The sequence below is a fragment of the Theobroma cacao genome, chromosome 5, assembly GCF_053813885.1.
Source record: "Theobroma cacao isolate CCN51 chromosome 5, ASM5381388v1, whole genome shotgun sequence".
NCBI lineage: Eukaryota > Viridiplantae > Streptophyta > Magnoliopsida > Malvales > Malvaceae > Theobroma > Theobroma cacao.
In genome coordinates, this window is record NC_142643.1 from 25,463,474 (window position 1) to 25,486,947 (window position 23,474).

The 23,474-nt window shown below is 33.6% G+C and overlaps 1 non-coding gene across 1 annotated transcript; it reads left to right on the forward strand.

The window, feature by feature from the left end:
- The first annotated feature begins 1,095 nt into the window (after positions 1 to 1,095).
- LOC148762504 (small nucleolar RNA R71) lies at positions 1,096 to 1,202 on the forward strand. The gene has a single exon (XR_016026812.1). It is a non-coding gene; the product is annotated as a small nucleolar RNA R71 (small nucleolar RNA).
- Positions 1,203 to 23,474: the final 22,272 nt, after the last annotated feature.

Sequence of the window (23,474 nt, forward strand, 5' to 3'; positions counted from 1 at the left end):
AGTACAACAGCCTCAAATTCACCTAATTTCCTTTTTTTGGTCAATATATTTTTCAAAAACTTCACATAGCTTGGCATATTTTCCAAAGCTTCAGTAGAAGGAATATTAATATGAAGCTTTTTAAATACCTCAAGAAATCTCTGAAATTGCTTATCAAGCTTCTGTTTCTGAAAACGTTGAGGGAAGGGTGGTGGTGGTTTTAATGGATTTAATTGAGATTTCTCTCCTTGTGTTTGTTCATTAGAATTTTCAACCGCAATTCCTTTTTCAATATTGCTACTTTCATCTTTTTTTTCAACAGGTTTAATTGGATTATTGGATTGCACACTACTATCTTTTACCTCTTTACCACTCTTAAGTGTAATTACCTCACAATGCTCCTTACCTTCTCTTCTAGGATTGGGTTCAATGTCACTAGCTAAAGAACCTTGAGGTCTTCTGTTAGTGGCATTAGCTATCTGATCAATTTATGTCTCAAGATTCCTGAGTGATGCTGTTTGACTTTGGATGATAGCATCATTCTCAGCCATGTACTGCATGAACATCTCTTCCATAGTTGGCTTTTTCTAAAGCATAGGAGCTCTAACTTATGGTGAAAAACCAGGAAGAAAGATTAGCTTTGTTGTTGATGAGGATCCTTAGATGTTACTCCATGAGAAATTAGGATGATTCCTCTAACCGGGATTGTTGTTGTTGGAATATGGATTATTTTGTTGTCTATTAAAATTTCCAACAAACTGTACAGATTCAACATTAATAGGACACTAATTACTACAATGCTTGTCTCCACATAACTCACATGTCACAAAAGACTCTAGACAGCATGGACACCCAGTGTATCAATTTTCTTAGTGAGAGCAGCCATTTGTGAAGTCAAGGCTTTAATTGCATCAAGCTCATGAATACTAGCAACTTTTCTTAGACCTAATCTTTTAGATGGCCATTGGTAAATTGTTGGAAGCCATCTCCTTTAACAAGTCATATGCCTCATCAATAAATTTACCCATTAGTGCTCCTTTTGTTACAACAAAAATGGTGGTTCTAAATGGTCCCAACAAACCATTATAGGAAGTCTGTATTTGCAACCATTTAGGTAACTCATGGTGAGGAAATCTTTTAAGTAAATCTTTATACCTCTCCCAAGCCTCATATAGTGATTCCAAATCAAATTGCATAAATGAGGTGATATCATTCCTCATCTTCATTGTCTTAGTTGGTGGAAAGAACTTAGTTAAGAATTTCTGAATCAAATTATCCCAAGTACTAATGTAACCAGTTGGAAGCAAATTGAACCAACTGTTTGCCTTGTCTCTTAGTGAAAACAGGAAGAGCCTCAATCTAATGGCGTCATTAGAAATGCTATTGGCCTTGAATGTATCGTAAATCTCTAAGAAATTTACAATATGTGTATTACGATCATTATTCGACAATCCCACAAACTAAATTAAAGCCTAAATCATCTGAAAGATTGCTAGCTTAATGTCAATTTTATTGGCTTGGATGATAATTCTATGGATGCTAGAATGAAAGCCTTGTACAAGAGGTACAACATATTCTCGCAAGGACTTGTTCTCTTCTTATTGGTCAACCATTGTGTCATAATGAGTCGAAGCTTGTAGATTCTCCCTCTAAAGTCTATGAAAGGTCTTTTCAATTTTTGGATCAAAAGGAATAATTTCCAAATTTCTAACTCTTTGCATACAAAAGTAACTGAAAACAAAAAAACAAAAAATTTGAATTAAAAACTAAGATTGCTTGGTATTAATATTAACAAAAAAAATTGGCAAACAAATCCCCTACAACCACACCAAAAACTTGTTGTCGGATTTACCACGCAATTGCACATATCATTAACAATAATATAATGAAAAGTAGAATATCATTCCCACGAGGAATTGCACCAAAATTTTTAGCTAAGTTCTAAAATTAACACAACTAAATCTTACACGAACAATGAATTTTTAAAACTATTGAAAACTAAAGCAACTAAAACTAATAACAAGAATCACAAATTAATTAGATAAACTCAATCAAACAAAAGCCTAGAACCACAATATCCCCTCAACACTTCATTTGAATCTCTTCTATTTTTTCTTCACTTATTAGACAATTGAGTTGTTAACTTAGAGCTCTAATGTATTTACAAGTCTTTTCTGATGTTCTTATAAAAAAATCTCTCTTAACCAATCTACTATACTGATAACTCTATCATATAGAGTTATTTTGTCACATTTTGGGTACTTAAGTAGCTAATTCATTGAGATTTTAGATTTAGACTTAAGTAATTTAGTTGTTTTTCTTAGTTAAGTTCAATGCATGATGACTAGTTTAGTTTAATTTTATGTTAAATTGATTTAAATTATTTTAAGTTTAGTTATTGTTGATCTATTTTATTGCTTTTGTAGGAAATTTGATGAAAATGCCTTTTTTTGTGATAATTCGTGCAAGAATAGCGATAGCTTTGGTCATACATGTTGTGGTATTTTGAGAATAACATTCACTCCCTAAGTCCAGTTGATGTGATTCTTAAGCCATTGAAAATCTAAAGGACAAAGCTACAACTTTCATGTTTATCACTTTGCCCATTTTGGGTCAGATAGAGGTGAAAATTGCATTGGAAGAGGCTAGACTGTTGTAGTTTATGAATGAGGCAACATGAGAAAATAAAGGTTGCAGCCTTGTAGAGAAGGAGGCCACGACACCCTTGATGCCCAAGCTGCCATACAAGGATTAGGGAGCATAGCACCATGGAGCTGGTGAAACAAGGTTATGGCACCCTAGAAGAATGGAAGCACTATACTATAGATGAAAATAGAACGCCACAGAGCCCAAGGAGGAAGGTCTAGACACCAGCTCGATATTCCGATATTCAATCTTTATGAGATTTTTAAAATTATGGCTTTTGAGGGAAATTTAAAAGGCCTTTTTCAAAGGTTTAAAAAGAGGCATTGATAGCACCTTTTTTAGAGAAAAAGAAGCTACCAACAAAGCGGGAAAGTAAGGGAAAATCAAAAAAGATTGAGGGTTCAAAAGCTTCAAATCTTAGTATCTTTCTCTATTTTTGTTCTTCTCTCACTATCTTTGACTTGGATTGATGGTTGATTTTATTTTGATGATATTTTCAGTAGATATTATGAACTAATTTACGTATTCTAGGATTATGATTGAACTTAACATGTAGTTTGAATACTTCATCTCTCTTTTGCTTATTATCAATGGAATATAAATTGTTTATTCCAATTTTGTGTTTAATGCTCTAATTGCTTGATCACCAATTAGATTGATTTGGATATCTAAATACAACTTGACGAAGGGAGTTTAGATTAGGCCATGAATGGAATAGCATATGTTTAAATTCACTTAATTGGTTAGGTGATTTGATTTAAATATAGGATAAACATATACCTATGTGTTGCATGTAGTTAGGATTAGAGAAAAAACTTAATGAATATTTCTTCAGTTGGATTTACATAGACATATAGTAAATTAATTAAGAGGGATATTTTTATAAGAACCTCGATAGAGACTTCTATATAAATTGGGACTCTAGGTTAACAACTCAATCCATTGAAGTAAGTTTAGAAAAAGAAAAGGGATTCAGATTAAGTGTTGAGGGATATTGATTGAATTTCTCTAGTAAAGTTTTTCCCATTAGCTTTTAGATTCAATTTAGTTACTATTTAGTTTTAGTTTTTTTTTAATTAATCACTTTAATTTGGTTGTTTGAAAAAGATTAGATTGTTTTAATTTTAGTATTTAGCAAAAGTTGGGACAATTCTCTATCGGATTTAACACTTTACTTACTAGTATATTACTTGTTATGACACCTACACTTGCATGATAAAATCTAGACAACAGGTTTTTGGCACCGTCATCAAGGAATTGTTTTCCTACTTTCTTGCTAATATTAATACCAAGCAAATCCTAGTCTTATAACTTTATTTTCAACTACTATTGGTCATCGTATGCGAAGAATGAGAAGCTTGGATATTGTCCCTTTTGATCCTGAAATTGAAAAGACTTTTCGAAGACTTCGAAGAGAAAATCCAAAAGTTTTAACTCACATTGAAACAATGGTTGAATAACAATAAAGGGAAAAGAACGAATCTTTGAGGGAATATGTTATTCCTCTTGTGCAAGGTCTTCACTCTAGCATTTGAAGACCTACAATTCAAGCCAATAACTTTGAAATCAAGCCAATGATCATCCAGATAATACAAAACTTTGATGCAATTCAGAGCACTACCCAATGATGACCCGTATGCTCTTATCATGAATTTCCTAGAGATCTGTGATACATTCAAGCACAATGGAGTCACTAATGATGCAATTAGATTAAGACTCTTTCTTTTCTCATTATAAGATAAGGTAAAGAATTGGCTAAATTCACTTCCCACTAGCTCTATTTTTACTTGGGATGATCTAGCTCAAAAGTTTTTAGCTAAGTTCTTTCCACCAACCAAGACAGTGAAGATGAGGAATGACATTACATCATTCATGCAACTAGATTCAAAGTTGTTGTATGCAACTTGGGAGATGTACAATGATCTACTTAGATGGTGTCCTCATCATAGGTTACCTAAGTGGTTGTAGGTTCAGACATTTTATAATAGGTTAATAAGTCCTATTAAAACTACCATTGATGTTGTAGCTAGAAGAGCACTAATGGCAAAATCTATTAATGAGGCATATGACTTATCGGAGGAGATGGCATCTAATAACTATCAATGGCCATCTGAGAGATCAATTCCTAGGAGAGTTGCTAGTATTCATGAGCTTGATGCTATTAATACTTTGACTGCACAAGGAGCTGCATTATTTAAGAAATTTGATACTTTGAGGGTTCATTTTGTTCAGAGCCTATTTGTTAATTGTGATTTATATGGAGAAGGACATTTTGTTGAAAATTGCCCAACCATTTCAGAATCAGTACATTTTTTGGAAATCCAATTAGGCAAATGAACAATCAATATTCCAACATTTATAATTCGGGTGGAGAAATCATCTTAACTTTTCCTGGATTAATGATTAGGGATCTTTATCAACTCCAAATCCAAATTTTCCTTCTAGATTTTTTCCTTAAGTTAGAGCTTCTATGCTTGAGAAAAAGCCATTTGTAGAAGAGTTACTTATGCAATTGATGGCAAAAATGATGCCATCATTCAAAATCAAGCAGCCATCATTCCAAGTCAAGCGGTTGTAATTCAAAATTTTGAAACACAAGTGGGTAAACTTCTTTATGCCATCAATAATAGACCTCATGCAATGACCCTTTTCCCTGATCGTTACTGGTGCTTGAGTCTTACGAGCAATCTCACCAAGTCTCGAGCAAGCCTCCACATCCATTTATCAAACCATAACACATCCCTTGGAAATCTCACAACCATCACAATTTCATTAATGGCAAATATTCTCTCATTACATTATGTTTCATCATCATATAAATATATGTTTATAGTGTACACAATTGTTACTTTTGAAACAAAATATACTATAAATGACCCGACCTCTAATAATGGAGCAACTTGAAATAGGTACTAGAAGATGCCTTTACCTACATTGCAGTGGACAATAATATGCCGATAAAAAGCATGCTAACTGATAACTTCTTTGCAAAATGAGAATATTGGAGTGAGTCTCACAGACTTAATGATCATTGGCTTAGTGAGCTGGGTGAAGATGGGAAACAAGCCAGGGATAGAAAATTTGAATATTAAAAGCATATGAATGTATAAACCATTTAAAATCAAATGGAACATTTGTGCCTTACATATGTACCAAAGAATTGTGATGCAAAGTAACCATTCAAGTAATATATAAAATTAGTGCAACTAAAAGATTTCTACTATCGAAATCATTTGATGTCTTTTACTCAAAATCGGACTAACATAATCGCTCATGCTCCAGTAAAATCAAGCAATGTCGATGTTTATACACAAGCATATAAACGAACTCATACTCGAGGTATTAAACACAAAACCATTGTATAAATAGGGGAGCTGTGGAAAAGTTGATATTTTTCACCATGAAAAAGAATTCGTATTTGAAAACCCCAAAAGAGATATCACTCTCAAGTAGGTAATCATAGATAATCAACTCGTGGACCTTCTTCCACGTAATAAGATTTAGGAGGCCCCCTTCTACCGGATTCCCATAGCCATGGTAGTCTTGACGATGTTGGCTGACATAAGAGAAATCATGTGGTTACAACCACGTATATCAACTCGTGGCCTTGCCACGTATATATCACAGAACATGGCTTAGCCATGTCTGACAGCCCGTCAGCAACCCAAAGGTTCTCTAGCTAGAGCTCACTTGTGCACAAGGGTCACATTATTTTGATGTGACATTTGGCCTACTCTCGAATCTTTAGGTTTGAAACAACCATTTATAACCAAATTGGGTTTTCAAAAGCTTATTTTAAATCCATTTCCAAAATACAAATTACGGCAACATTATAAATCCCTTTGTAAGATTCATGATGTAAAACCTTTGCATGAGGTTTAAATATTAAATCAAAGCATGGTGAACATAAAGCTTATTCATGAATGGACATCATAAAGACAAGTAACGCACGTTTCGACGTAACCATGGTAAAGAGCTTCTTCCTCGATTTCTAAAACCCTTTACATATATAGCTTATATATTATATATAAAGCTAATTCAAAAATCATGGCATTCACAATCGCATATCATTTCTACTAGCTCATGCTTTCCACAATAACAATGCATAAATCTTTGACAAGTTACTATACATATAACATTATATTGTATGGAATCTTTTGAAAAAGACACCACATACTCACCTTTCTAGATGGGATATTACTTTGCCAATTTAAACTCTTTACATTCTTAATCGATCAATATCACTTGCCGTTTAATTGTTATTTGAAATCCCACCTTGAGTAAGATGATAAGTTAGGAAATCCTTAGGTGAGCATATAGATTACATGTTTCAAACATCAAACTTAGATTGAACCTTCAAAAGAATTATGGACACTTTTTGTTGTTTGTCACTTTTGAAGCAGAAAATTTTCTAAGTTTGGAAGGGATCAAAATATGTGATTGTTATAAAATAATCTTTTGAAAATAAAAAATGACAGTAATGATTCCTTTGGTTTTTAGATGATCAAAAATTATTTTTCCTTAATTTTTGGAGCACGTTTGCTAAGGTAAATGGGAATAAAAAATTTAATTTCAATCAAATTTTTTTGATTTTGTTCTTGAAAACAAAATTTTGATTTTAATTTTTTTGATATTTTCATTGAATCCAAAACGGGGGTTGTTTGCTTAGGGTTTTTATGAAAAAGCCCCTAACATTTCAATGAGAAAGGCTTTTTAAGGGTGACATTTTAAACCATGGGATTTACAAAAGCCCCAACAGTATTATAAAAATATCTTAATCCAAATAGGGTATGTTTGTTTTAAACATTATACTGATAAACATGACCTTAGTTTTGATCACCCATTCAACAGCTCAAATTTTAAAATACTTCGACCCATTGATTGGGGAGAAAATTTAAACCAATTTAAAAAATTTCCAAGTAAATTCACAATGACTACTGATCACTGCCCAGTGTTTAATTATTGGGATTATCAACAAGCATGGTTTAATACGTTTCTCTTCAATAACAAACATAACAAACATTCCTGGTTAATGTTTTGCAAATTTGAAAATCAAAGTAAATTTTCACTATGGTTTTCTCATTGGTGGAACTAGTTTAGCCCATTAAGAGAAATACTTCCCCTAAAAATTGATGAATTATACCAGTCCTTATTTGGTAAGAGGTTTGGCTCCTACTTATACTAATCCAAAGTGAATATAATTATATTTTTGGTTTTTGAGTTTTTCAATTGTCTCTTGATCCAAAAGATGGATGTTTTCATATTGGTTTTGGATAGGTATCCCCTTTTCTTTAGTCTTAATCAGATATCCATAAAAAGAGTTTAGGTGTAAGGCATGGAAGTTGAAGATTTATATATTTGATTTTGGGGAACTCTAGGGATTTCCCAAGTATCTATTTCTTGGATAATATTTTCATAATGAATATCTTATATTTAATGCAAATAAGCTGGGTAGGTTTAACAGGCAATCTGTCTCAAAAAATTGCATTCTGTCTTAAATATATGGATACATGTTTATGATATAAGCTCTTTCAACACATTGCTAACCTAGAATTCCATTTTGATGATTCTAAAGCTTAGATTTGGGTTTTTATGGAAAAAGATGACATTTTTAGCTTTTAAATCTTTTTGCTTTGGATTTTCATAACTTAAATAGTTATGTTATTGGCCAAACTTTCTGCTGGTGATTTAAGTTTAAAAGTTTTATGATTTGCTTAAGCATCTAAACTCACCTAAGGTAAGGATGGAAGATTTATGTGTTTCTAAGCATGGGTTTTAGCTAGAAAATTAGTTAAGCCAAAGTCGAGTACTTTCGAAAGTACCTAGAATGATTATTATGAAATTTTTATTCTAGGAAATGATTGTGATGATTGTTGTATGATAAGAACACTTGAAAACTCCACAGATAACACCGAAAAGGAGTTGTGATTGGAGCTAGGAATTGACTCTCCAATTAGGTGAGTGGATACACCACTTTCAAATTATTTTGATATGTAAAGCTATCATGATTTCAATGAAAAACATTATTTATGCATGTTGAAATTATATCTCTAAATTTGGTTATCAAAGGATTTGAGATTCTAAAATGAAAATGATTTTCTAAGAAAATAAATTGATAATGATTGTGATGTGATTTACTGAATGGATTTTTTTAAAATGTGTATGAATCTACTATGTATGTAAATACTCTACTATGTATTAGTTTTCAACAAGGGGGGACAAGCACCATATGTTTGAAGTCCACTCGATTACTCTGGTTTTCGGATTAATGTGGGTATGAGATATTGTATGCTTATTTATAGGTGCTATAATATGCATGTTGGTATGATGAATGCCATAAGATTATGTGTATGATGTAAATTCCATATACCATATGAGAAGATCAAGTATGCATGATGTATACTATACGATGGCGTATATGATGTAAATTCCATATACCATATGAGGTGATTAAGTATGCATGATTAATGCCATGAGAATATGTATATGATGTATATTCCATATACTGCATGAGGTGATTAAGTACGCATGATTAAGGCCATGAGAATATGTATATGATGTATATTCCATATACTACATGAGATGATTAAGCAAGCATAAATGCCATGAGATTATGTATATGATGTAAATTTCATATACCTTATAAGATAAGTAAGCATGTATGTGAAGGACATTCCACATACCACATGCTACGAGTATGAGAACTCAAAGAGTGCGATTGATACCACTCTCACGGGGTGCAAGTGACGACTCCACTCTTATCATGCATCATAAAATGCCCAAGGTACAATGCAGATACACGTTGCCAGCCCAAGGTGCAATGGGGATGTACATTGTCAGCCCAAGGTTGATGGGCGTCAAACCATCGCAATGTATGAGTTTTAATGTTAATGAAATGATTATGGTTGTTTTGTTTATGGTATGTTCTATGTTGAGTTCATTTGAGTAATGTTTATAGTTTATACCTTATGATGATATGAGAATGTGTTTAGTAAGAAGAATTGAGCCTTAAAGATAGTTCCCGAGATGTAAGAGGACTTAAGGAATGGCAAAAATGTTGAAATTGTTCAGAAACTTGGTCTCTGTGTGCAAAGTATCGATAAATTCTAAATAAATTGCCATATGAGGCTTTCTATGTGAAATGTATTGATACATTTTACCAATGTATCGATAGATAATTGAAAGTATCGATACATTCAATAATGTATCGATAGATATGGTACAGGAAATGATGTTTGAGTGCATTTGATGAGGATTTTAAAAGTAAAGGATTTCTAAAGGTTTATATAAGTTTGTTTTCAAAGAAAAGGTATTTAAATGAGTTTAAATGACATGTATAATGAATTTTATGATTTAGAAGTTAGGAACGACATGAGTTATAAATGCATGGTTATGAAATACTCTTATCCCCTTGCTTGTCCCTTTCCTATATCCACTCATGGAGTCTTTGTGACTCACATGTTATTTTTTCCATTTATTTCATTGCAGAACAGTGATAGCATCTGATAGTAGCTAGTGTCATGGATAACAATATCTAGTCTTCATTCCTTAATAGGTGTCTAGTAGCCACTTGGTGCCTAAAGGGTCAATCACGTTTTTTTGACGAGTCAGTCTTTAATTTATGTTATGTTTATAAACTATGAACATGTTTATGTTGATATCGCCAATGTTTGGGCACTTTATATGAATAATGTTATGTATGAGATCATGATGATGGCTCAAAAGCCTATATGGACACTTGAGGGTGTTGATTGTGAGACCTTGACCCCTATAGGCCCGTAACTAGGTGTAGATGCGATTACCCGGACAGGGGTAATTTCATCATTTCCTTAGCGAGCCCATAAAAGTATGCTTTCAAACAATATTAAGGCCTAAGTAGGCCTAAGGCATAAATAAATGATGAAAATAAGGGTAAATGACAAAGAAAAATAAAAATAATGATGATTTCCAAGGTATGGGCAAAATGGTCGTTTTTCATCTCGAGTCAAAATTTTTAAGTTTTCGTGAACACGAGTATTTCTAGACTATTATGGACCATGCTCCAATGTCAAAAGAGTAAAAAGATAGCACAAAGGATTGGAGGAGAACAAGCTGACTTGTTAAAGGCATTTTCGTAATTTAAATGGAGTTGGATAAGCTTGAGCTATAAATATCATCTTCCAGCAACTTCTTCTCACATTTTCCAGCAACTTCTTCTTCTTCTCCCTTTTTCCCTCTCACGTGTCTTCATCCTTCATGGGAGTTCTCTTCAAGCTTCCATAACTCTCTCAAGCTAGCTCCACTTTTCATGCTTTTGGGTACCCTTTCATAGAACCTTTGTGCTCTTTCACTCTCTCACTTTGAAACACTTGAAAAGTCTCACTTCCATATTCTCTTTCACTAGCTAGGTGTTTTAGAGAGAGAAAGAGAGAGTTTCTATAATAGCTTGAAAATTATTGAAAAGAATTTTAATTTTACAAAGCTACCAAGGTCAGTAGTGAATTAAACTTTAATTTTTTTAGTTATTGATAACGTCTAGTAATTTGATTTGTGAGTGTTTTATTGTTGAGATTGTTAAATCATTTTTAGTGTTACTAGAGTAGTGCAAATAATAGCCATTTAATGGTAGTTGGAGGCTAGAAGGAATGACTAGTAGAACTCAATTTTGAAAATGGTTTTGGAATAGTATTAATGCCAAATTGGGTTGATGGTGATGATACTAATGTGATGATAGGTTCCAACGAAGCCCCACCACCCTATTTGGACCATTAGAGAAAGTTGGCGTTGAGTAAAGATTTAACAAATACCGATGAGTGAACTTGCATTTCAAAATTGTTTTGGGAATGTGAATGTATCTGCACAAACCATTTGAATGATTTTATCCAACTTTTCCTTAAAAATCTACCTAGGGAATAAGCCTTTGGTGAATGTTTCTATCTTGTGAAAGTGTGCCATATAATGGTTCATGTGTTATCACAATATGTTGATATGTATAATATGCATTGGATGTTTTTTTTATGTGATAATTATGACCTAGCTATGTGCGTGTGGGAATGCACATGAGTTGATAATGACCCAACTATGTGCGTGTGGGAGTGCACATGAGCTGATGATGACCCAACTATGTGTGGTGTGGAGTGTACATGAGCTGATGATGACCCAGCTATGTGCGAGTGGGGAGTGCACATGAGCTGATGATGGTGGGATGGTATATATATGATGATGTGTATATAAATATATATATAAATATGTGTGTTATAGAAAGTTCATGAGTATGGTATATGGTTGTAATACATGTGAATCTCGTAGGTTAAACCTTGAGAATTTCTAAGCATGTTCAAGTTGATTTTGTCTTTACAGCTAAATGGCCTTTCCTTGAGAGAATAAAAATTTGTGGTTGGTGTCTTGTTTCTCGTTGTAGCAAAAAACTCTCGAGTTCGAATGGGTATACTGGCCTGGTTCTCGCTGCAGCGAGAATATCAAGCCCAGCTCTATTATATACTTGCCATGTCATTCATGTACTTGATAGCATGTCTGCATACTAAGATGCCTCGAAAAATCATTAAAAGTTGGTATCGTACCTAGTGGTACAATTAAATCGATTAAAACCTCAAACTAGTCCAAATAGAGATTTTAGGATGTATTTGAGAGTTATTGAACCTTAGAATGTCTTAAAATGGTGATTCGGAGTTCGAGGATTAATTTGGAATCCAATCGAGAATTTTTATAACATAGGGGCAAAATGGTCATTTTACCACTCGAGGACAAAAATTGGAATGTTGGACGAGATTTTTGACCAAGTTTGACTAATTGGAGCATAATTTGAATTTGAGAAGTGAAAATTTTCAATTTCGACATTTTTTTGAGCATAAGGGCAAAACCAGTCATTCCACATCTCCATGGGGACGTAATTAGAATTTTTGAAATTTTCCACCACGTGACACTTGTCAAGCCCATGAATTTCACCTATTATCATTTTTATACTTTGGATAATTAAGGTATTATTTGTGGTGGTAAGAAAATGCTTAATAGTTAAGTTTTAACCATGAACCATTCACATGTTGACAAGTGTCAAGCTTTAATTCTTTTATAACTTTCTTTATAAACCAACATAAACCTCTCCCAATTCTTCTTTCATTGCCGTGCAAGCCAAAGGAAAGGCGAGGGGGGGGGGGGGAAGAATACAAACAACTCTTGAGGAAGAAAATTCAAGAGAAATTCATCGGTTACCAAAAAATAAAGCGATCTGATGTAAGATTTCGCGATTATAGCTTAAGATTCACCTCCCATGCTTTCTTTTTCTTTTTCATTTTCTATGGTTGAAACCCAAACTTTCATGAAGGAAGTCATGTTGGCCGAATCAAGGGGGGGAAGTTTTGATGATGGTTTTCGTTAGATTTCATGCTATCTAGGTGTTTTTAGTGGTTTTGTGATATTCGGTATGAAAAACAAGCAAGAAAACCACATGTCCTTCACTAAACCCTCATTGGCCAAATTTAATAGGGAAAATATTGATGATGAATTTTGTTATATTTCATATTATTTAGCTCGTATTTGATGATTTATGGTGTCGGATATCGACAATGGTTATTAAAAAGTATAGTTCCTTTAGTAAACGACTTGACCGACAATGAGAAAATCATTGTAAATGGACTTGGATTTGATTTCTAATGATATATACGGACTTATTGGACTGTGTTGACACTGATTAGCACATTAGTTTGGAATCGGAATGAGTTTCGGATGTGATAATTTAAGTCACAATCAACTTTATTGAGGTACTTTTGGTGTATTTGAAGTACCGAAAGTGCAATGAATCTATTTGGAGTTGAATTGGATGTTTTGACTAATTAAACAGTGTATAGTGCGAGTTAGGTCAAATACCATTTCAATCCAATAACAATTGAACCTACGTAGAATATCATCTTTAAGTGATTATTCGAACATTCCTTATTCAATTTCATGCATTCATATAGAGCTTGGAATAGTTTTATAACAGTTTGGCACAAATGTATTGAATTACTTATTGTGTATTAGGTATAGGTGGTGAGCCCTCTGGTAAGGGCAAGGATATCGTATTCGAGGACCAGGAGTAGGAGTACTCTCGTTATTGTGAGTAATCAGACTATCATCTTAACTATCTAAAGTAATTTATACTCATTTTTATGATTTTAAAGAATAATGAACTTAAATTGTAAACTATTATGTTTTATAACTGAAGTGTTGGTTAAATGAAATGAGATTCATAATTTGGTTTGAAATTGAATCCTAGTTTTGGAAATTGAGTAAGTGAAGACTATATACTTGTGTTATATATATGTTTTGACTATTGTTAGTTATGCCGACCCTACTTTGTAATAAATGTATCGGCATAACGGGATTTGTAATTGACATATGGCTTGAATTGATGGCCTATGACTATGTGATGGCATGAATGGTTGGATTTGTGTTTGTATGGAATATATGAACTGTTTTGTTTTACCTTGACAGGCTGGGTAATATCATATTAGCCATGTCATACTACCGAAATTTTTATTACTTTGGTGGGGTAATTGATTAGCTTACTGTAGTGGGCGGGTTTCCGTGGACTGGCCTATTAGAAGGGCACGGTAAACCCCGTCATATTTTACCTTAGTATGAGAGGCACGGAGGGTATCTCCTAAGGTAGTTTAGAGTTCACTTCATGCCGAACCACCACGTAAGGGTGAAACTTAGCCAACGCCAAGGAACGGCTGTGTTTTTAAACGTAAAAACATGTTTTAAGTGTATATGTTATTTTAACAACCTTGGCTGACTCGGTTGGATGCCCTGCGCAAGGTGTCACCAAGTACAAGTTTTGGCATGAGCCAAGTTTTTAAGAGTCATAAGCCTTGTTGATTTTTTTATGAAATGTAACTGTTTTATATGGGTTGAAATGAGTTTTAATGTTATGAATCAGATTATGATTAGATGTTTTAATTGTCTTCATTTACTTAGCTTTAGATGTTATAGATGATCTTTGCTTACTCACTGGATTTATAAAAACTCACCATCCTTCTTTTCACCCATTTCAGGCTCAGAACAGTCTGTAGACAGCCGATTTTGTCGAGGGTTTGCTTTTGGATTCGCACCCTTAGAAATCGTAGGTTTACAGTCGTGTTAATTTTTGTTATTTTGGGGCTCACAAGTCATTGTAGAATATTTTTGTATACCTTGGCACAGTGTGCTATTATATATATAAATTTATTTTGTTATTACGTTTTATTAACTATTTACGTAAAATTTTATAAATATTGTTTTATATGAAAATGGAATATTTTATTCAATATTTTTACTTAGTTTGATTAGCTATAATTTCACTTTAAATAGATGATTTAGATACCGAAATTTATTTTTAGATATGAAATGTATATTTTTCATTTATATATTATATTTTTTAGCAAATTTTCAAAATTTTTGAGTAAAATGACCAAAATGCCCCTGTGCAGTAGAAATTACTTTTTGATTGTCTTTGATTTGAAAATAGTTTATATTCCTTTAAAACATGATATTTAGTAACTATTGCTCACAGGGGAGGCAGAAAACTGATGCTAGAGCCTTGCGAGATTTCGGTTGACATTCCGGGTAAGGTATGTTTATCGGGATATCGCGACGGTTGCCACAAGCTCGAAGAGAGTACTGGATCGTGACAGAGAAAGTTGTTGATACTTCTCGCTGCAGTGAGATTTATTCTCACTTCAACGAGAAACATTTTGTTTTGTCACCCGAATCTCGCTGCAGCGAGAAACTTTCTGTCCAGCATGCTACCTTGGTTGATTGCTATCCCATTTGCCATTTCAATAACACCATAGTTGATCATGGACTCCCAACATTAAGGAAATTATTTAATTAAGTTTGAAATGAGGGGTTTTAGAGAAAAACCCTAATCCAATTGATAATTTGAGCCAAATTTTGCTGCAGTGAAGACCCATCGTTTTACTTGACTTGACTTGCTTGAATACTATTAAAGTTTTCACTCTTCAAATCCTTTGTTGTGCATGGACCTTTTCGTCAAGTGATTAACTCATTAAGTGTTTAATGAGGGGATTTAATAAGAACTAAACTAAATTGCATTGTTTTTGAAATAAATGTGTCATGATTTCTTTAAACGTTCCTTATTGTTTGCTTGTTCCCTTCCTTTGTTCACTCACTGGGTTTATACTCACCGTTTTCAACTTCATGTTTTCAAATTAAGAGGCAATCGGTAACTAAGTCGAGGTGTCCTCGTAAATTCGTATCCTTGGTATGCATCTTGGCATTCCGTACCCGCACTTATTCCTTGGTCACTCAGCTAGAAGCCTAGAGTCATTTTTGTTGTAAATACGTATATGTGATGTAAAGTACTAAGATATATGCCTTAGACCTTATATGTATATTTTGATTGGTAAAGCCACAACGAGTTGGCAATCGTTATCAATATTTCAAATTAAAATTATGAAAAATATGACTTTAGCAATTTTGATGGAATGATAAACAGGTCATATAGATAGGCTTGCTTGGGCTTAGTGGGCTACGTCTATTGGGCCCATGCGTCGATCATGGCCCAAAAATTGGGTCGTGACACTGATGATGTTTAATGTTTATATTATTGTGCACTATGGCAGTGGCACTTGTTAATACAAATATAGATGTATTAAGTTGAGCTTACACAATTAAGTTGAAAAGTTCCTTTATTGTGTAATAAGTTTTAAGAATGTATGTATATCGATTATGTACGTTAATAGACATGATATGATGCTTCCACATGAGATGATGAATGTTTGATGATGTTATGATAGGAGGCTTGCTTGGGCTTAATGGGTTATGCTCATTTGGGTCCATGTGCCGGTCACAATCCCTCCCGAAAATTGGATGTGACAGTTATCCTTCTTGATTTACACGCACATAACTATCTTTTACTTGTCAATTTCCTAGCAGCAATTAAATTCAAAATACTTAGCAACTTTACAATTTATTCTATCCCAAGCTTGCTACCCACAGTTATCTTTATGCTTTTATATCCTATTCTTTATTCCTTCTTCTCATTCAAGAAGTAACCATTAACCAAATGGTTCAATTCATGCTGTAACCATCATTCCTTCACAATTAATCTTTTGCACATATATACTTATATATATATACATAGGCAGCAACTTTACCAAGAATTCTCAAGTCTTTACATGCATAATTTTCTATCCTTTACTTTTTTCAAAATGTTACATTCACACAACATCAAATCTCATAACTAGTATAAACATTCTTCCTAACCGTACCCAAGATAGCACAACCAATTTACATTGCATGCTTACCTTTAGAATGGCTTGGATCTTCCATGTGTTTCAACATTTCTCTAAAGCCCTTTTCTTTATACCTCAATTTCCACCATTCAATAAGGGTTTAGTAACATGCATACAACTATTCTCTTTCAAACCTTGTAGATCTTTGCTGCCACAAACATTTTCCCATAATTACCAACTCATTTCCTTAAGAAATCTATAACTAAAAATCAAACTTCCACTTACCATAACTTGGTTGAACTCGTGGATCATCCATATTCTTTTCCTCTTGATCCAAAGCTTTTTTTCCATGTTTCTTGACCACCATGAAAAATAACTCATATCTCTCAACAATGGATGAATTTCTAGAGGCAATGAAGCTTGATGATAGGAAAATGGCAAGAAATAAGCTCATGAGGAACTAAGAGAATTGGAGTAGCCAAGCACTTTTCTCTCAAGGGTGGTGGACAAGACAAAGTGAAAATGAGATTCCATTCCCTTTTTTTTGTTCTTTGTTATGGGCAGATCTCTCAAGGCAAAAGCCTTGAAATGGCTTTCATTTCCCATTTTCTTTCCATTTCTTTCATGGGCAGATTGCCCAAGGAAATGGCAGCATTTCCTTTCATCTCATCCCAAGTCATATTTGATTTCATCTCCTTTTATTTCCACTTGTCATTCCCCCTTTTGTCCACTTTATCACCCAACAATATTTCATGTGAATTCCCTTTACCAATAGCCTTGCCACCCCATGAACCAATAAGACCTCTGCAATTATTCCACTCTTGAATCCTATTTGGCCTCTTTCAAAACTAATAGGATTTCATGCACTCTTTAATTTATTTCTTTTATTCTTAATCCTTTCTCTATCACCATGTGTACCCACTCAAATTTCATGCATGGCTTTCTCTTAATTAAGCATTCTTTGTTCTCTTTCTCTTTGGTTTCTTTCACATGGTGGGGGTCCCACATGTCCCCCACTAAGCTTTATCCTTTTTACATGCAATCATTTGCATGTAATATTAACTTCACATGCAATTTTCATCAAGCTAAACAATCTCACTTGCATTTCATTTTGCTTGCATCCTACTTGAATTTCATCTTGCTTTCCAAGATTTAAATATATACATTCAATATTCACTTAACTTAAATTGGAGAAATTACACATAAGCCCTTTAATTTTTTTCTTATTTACCATTTGACCCTCTAAACTTTTCATCCTTACAATTTATCTTTTAAACTTTTGATAATTACAACTTCACCCCTTAACTTTTCATTATTTAGAATTCTACCCCTCAACTTCTTATTCTTTTCAATTGGGTCCTCCCATCATTCTTTTAATTTCAATTATCTTCTATTTTTCTTCCTTTGCACTTGTACAAATAAAATATCAAATTCATACTCCACCAAAGTGCTACCATAATATTTAAATATATACTTACTCTTTCTCACTTAATTTAATGAAGGCACGTGGGTCCCACTAATGCTTACTACCTTTGAGATTTTTCTTACTTCCACTCTCCCACTTAAACAAATTGTACAAATTACACATTCTTCGTGTAATAAAACTAATTTGGCATTTATATTATTTTAATATTATTATATCTAAAAAATATTATTTTATTCCAAAATTTTCCTTTAGCCTTCTAAGGCTCCAAAACATCCTATTTTGCCCCGGTTTAGCTCTGTAGCACCTTTTAACTCCATAACTTTGACTTTAATAAAATATTATTATTTTATTATTATTTTATCACATAAGAAATATTTTATTTCAAAATATTCCTGTTGACTAGTGTTTGGTAGAGATCTTTTAGGAATAATTTAAGAATTATTGTATTTCTGTATATGATTTTTAGGACCTAATATTATGCTTTCTATATTTATGATAACTTCTTATTTTAGGGTTGTTTAAGGGTTACCATGGATATATATATATATATATATATATATATATATATATAGGCTGTTGTAAATAATTTTATATATGACAGAGAATAAAAAACTCTCTTGTTTTTCCTCTCAACATGGTATCAGAGCTTCTGCTGACTAACGAAACCATATTTTTTATTGTTCGACAGTAGAGGATCTTGTCTGCTTCTCTTGACAACAGCTAAAAGCCTTGCTTTACTAGTGTTTTAAATCATGGCTGATGGGAAGAAAACAACTACTGAAAATAAGGTTGGTTTGATCGGTGAGAATCCTTCATTACAAATCAGTCCCGTAAAGCTAGATGAAACTAATTATCTTGTGTAGTCAAGATCTTGTCTATTGTTCATCCAAGCTAGAGGTCTGAAAGGATATGTTACTAGAAAAAAACAAAAGCCAAACGTCACCAGTCCCACCTACAACCAGTGGGAATATGAAAACTCTCTTTTAATGTCATGGCTCATTAATTCCATGCAACCTCAAATTGCCCGAGGTTATCTGTTGCTGAATACTGCATCTAAGATTTGGAATGCAGCCTCTCAAACCTATTCTCCAGTGGGCAATGATGCACAGATTTATGAATTGGGGAATAAGGTGCATGAGATGAAACAAGGTGAGATGACTATTGCTCAATACTTTGCTGAATTTAGTGGTTTATGGTAGGAACTCAACTATTACCAAGATTTCCAAGCAGCATGTTCTGAAGATGCAGCCAAATTCCATAAATTCGTGGAAAAAGAATGCATATATGATTTTCTTGTTGGTTTAAATATGGAATATGATTACATACGGGTTCAGGTACTTGGTAAGGATCCTTTGCCTTCATTAAGGCAAACCTATTCATATGTGCAGCAAAAAGAAAGTCGAAGAAGTGCCATGATACACACAGTTTCAGTAAACATGGTAGGGTTAGTTACAAATTCCTTTCATAAATAGCTAAAAATCAATAACCAAGGTCCATCAGACAAGGATCATTTACACTGTGATTATTGTGGGAAGCAAAGGCATACTAAGGAGACTTGTTGGAAATTGAATGGTCGACCAACTATAGTTTGTGGAGGTAAATGGATGGGCTTAACAAGACCACAAGCAAACTTATCCAAAGCAGTAGAAATACCTAGAGAGAGAACTAATACTGGGATTCTCAATCAACCACAACTACTTCCTCTAATTTTGTCAAAACAGGTACTGCTTTTCTTGCCAATCTTGATACTCATAATGATTCATGGATTATAGATTCTAGAGCAAACAAACATAGGACGGGCTCTTTCAATAAATTTTTAACTTATTCTCCGTGTTTAGATAATGATAAAGTCCGGATAGTAGATGGATCTTTAGCATCTATATTTGGAACAGGTTCTGTTAATGTATTCCTACCATTAATCTATCTTCAGTTCTTCATGTTCTTAGTTTTCCTATTAGCCTTTTATCTGTTAGTTCAATTACAAAAGCACTTGATTGCAAAATTGAATGCTTTCCAACTCATTGTGTTTTTCAAGACCTTAAAACAAGGAGAATGATTGACTTTGGTAAATTGCAAGATAGCTTGTATCTACTAGAGGAAGGTTGCAGTAACTTGATTCCTGGTATAACTCAAGCCCTATTAGGAGACTCTATGAATGTTAACCAAGAAATAATCCAATGGCATAGACGATTAGGACACCCATCTTTTTTTATTTTAGAAAAATTATATGCTAGTTTGTTTAAAAAATGCAAATTAAATTTATCATTTTGTGATGCTGGTGAATTTGCTAAACACAGCAGACATTATTATCCTTCAACTAATAATAAAAGTTCAATTCCTTTTATGACTATTCATTCTGATACATGGGGACCTAGTCGAACAGTTTTTCTATCCGGTTACAGATGGTTTGTTACCTTTATCAATTGTTGTACTAGATTAACTTGGGTTTATTTGATGAAAGCAAAGAATGAGGTTTTTTCTTGTTTTCAACTATTTCACAAAATGATTTGTACACAATTTGATGCCAAGGTTAAGATTCTGAGAATCGACAATGGTATAGAATACATAGATGGTGTGTTTAGGGCATATCTAGATTTCAATGGAATATTACACCAAACTAGTTGTGTAGACACTAGTGCACAAAATGGAGTGTCTAAAAGGAAAACAGGCACCTATTAGAAGTGGCTCGATCTTTCATGTTTACTATGAATGTTCCAAAAGTTTATTGAAGCGATGCAGTACTTTCTGTTGGTCCCTATAATATGTGCCAGAGGGGGGTGAATAACATAATTTGGCTTTTGACAAGATTGAAAACTAATTTTTAGAACTTAAGAAAACAAAAATAGAGTATAAAATGCACAGCAATTTAGAGTGGTTCGGTCCAAGACCTACATCCACTACCTTGATTATCCAACCAAGGATTTTCTCACAAACTCACTAACAACTGGTGAAATTCACAAGCTTCCACCAAGCTTTTACAATTGCTTTTACCAAGCTCAACCATAACCTTTTACACTAGTTTTTCATGGGCTCAACTAAAACCCAAAGTGGTTTTCCAAGGCTCAACCACAACCTTCAACAATCAAGCTATCCCAAGCTTGAATAACCCTTTAGAGTGACTCCCTCACTCTAAGAATACAGGAGAAGTAGTAAAAGAAGGTACCTATGATCACTGGTTGATTTGAAGTGGTACAAGATTGAGTGCTAAATACAAATGCAAAGAGTAGGCGTTTAAATGCAAACAAATGTAGTGAAGCTTTTCTGGTTTTTCAACTTTCTATAGCTCAAATCTTATTCAAGGCTTCTAAAAACTTATTTTTAATTGTTGGAAGACCTTTTATATTTGGAGATGCAACTCTGATGGCAGTTTGGCAATTTATATCCGTTAAAAACAGTTGAGGATGAGTTCTAGCTGTTAATCTGTCTTGTAGTGCTCTGGTTCAAATTGCAGACAGAGAGCTCTTAGTCGATTAACTTGGTTGATTAAGTTGGTTTTGTTTATGGTTTGCAGATTCTAGCAGAGAGCACTTAGTCGACTAACTTGGTCGACTAAACTGATTCTGTTTCTCAAACTCTTCAGCCCGTCATTTCTCTAATTTGAATTTTGGTCAACCAATGTTCTTCTTTGTTTTACCATTAAGCTTCCTCCTTGTTACTCAGTTACATCTTGTTGATTTTATCCCTTTTTTTCTTTAAAAAATACTCTTTGAAGAGTTAATAGATTAATTTCATATATTAATTTCCTACACACTTAAGTAAAGGTATTAGACACAAATAAATGGGAATGTTTTATTATCATCAAAAACTAATGGAGCCAACAATCTCTCCCTTTTTGATGATGACAAAACACTCCTTGATTAACAGCATAGTGTCATTTTAATTCTTTTTAGTTTTCTGCAGAAAATGAAGATTGCTCCTATTAAGTATAAGCTCCCCCTTAGTGTGTGCATATTTTGCTTATTTTACTTCAGCCAATTTTATTCTCGTCATATAGAAAATGATATTGTACATTTAAAGTATACATATGTTCAGCAACATAGAGTGATTTGCAGCAAGTAAGTATTAGCAGATCATCATTAAACTTTCAGCTTTAAGTGTTGACAAATTTTATCACTGTTTTAGCAGCTGTCAACAGTTTATTGATTTCAGATTTAGTCTACATCATTCGTGTTTCAAATCATATATTATACACACCATCTATATCTATTTTCAAATAGAAATTATCCACAATGCCATAATAAAAATCATTTATCAACATGTAAATAAATATCAGCATGGCATTAGCAGATTTTGTTCATGAAAGTCAAAATACCAAAATAGCAAAATATCAGCAGACTCCAATTTATAATAGTTAAGCAACATAGTCATATCAGCATTCATTTTTCACATACAACCACATAAACAATAGAATTAAAACTGAGTGTTTAAGTGCCACCATGGCACAAATAGCAGTTAATTAAAAAGTATTTCGAAATTGCCCTTAGATAATTTTGCTTCCTATCTCCTACTTTTCTAAGTTCCTGCTCCTGATTCTGCTTTTTTTTCTTTCTTGGGTTCTTGGTTCCTCTACACTAACACATTTTTTTTTAAAATTTAATCTTTGGTTTCTGGTTCTTGCACCCATTATATTATACTCCCCCTTTTTGTCAGCATCAAAGGGAGGGGCTTCTATTCATCTGATGAGTTAAAGGGTGAGGATTCAATGTTGTAGAAAGGGTTGAGAGGAAAAAGAGAGGGCTCTCGGAGAGGTGATGACTGTCTTGGGGAAGGTTTTGGTGAGGACTTGTTTGAGACAGGGATTGGAGAGGAGGCTGAAACTGGTTTGGATTTTTCTACCAACCTGAAAGACTTTCTTCTCTTAAGAAAAGTTGTATTGGTTGCCATAGTCGTCCTGCCTTTGGTTGTTAGTTTTGCCTCAGTTGGTGGTGCTGCAGTGGCTTTGGCTTTCCCTGCTTTTATCTTTACTCTAGTAGCTGATGCAGATTTCTTTCCTTTTCCTACACCTTCACCATCTTTTTGAGTTTCTATCCTGGTAGTGTCTTTTTTAGCTTGTCCCTTCTTAACCATTTGGTGGAAGATATCCATGATGGAAACTTTCTCTGAATTTGGATGAGAGGCTTGGTGTTTCTCTATCTCTGAATCATTTTTGCTTTGAGGTTTAGGGGAGGTTATCTTGGTTGGTTGATCAACCTTTTGGGGAGAGTCTTCAG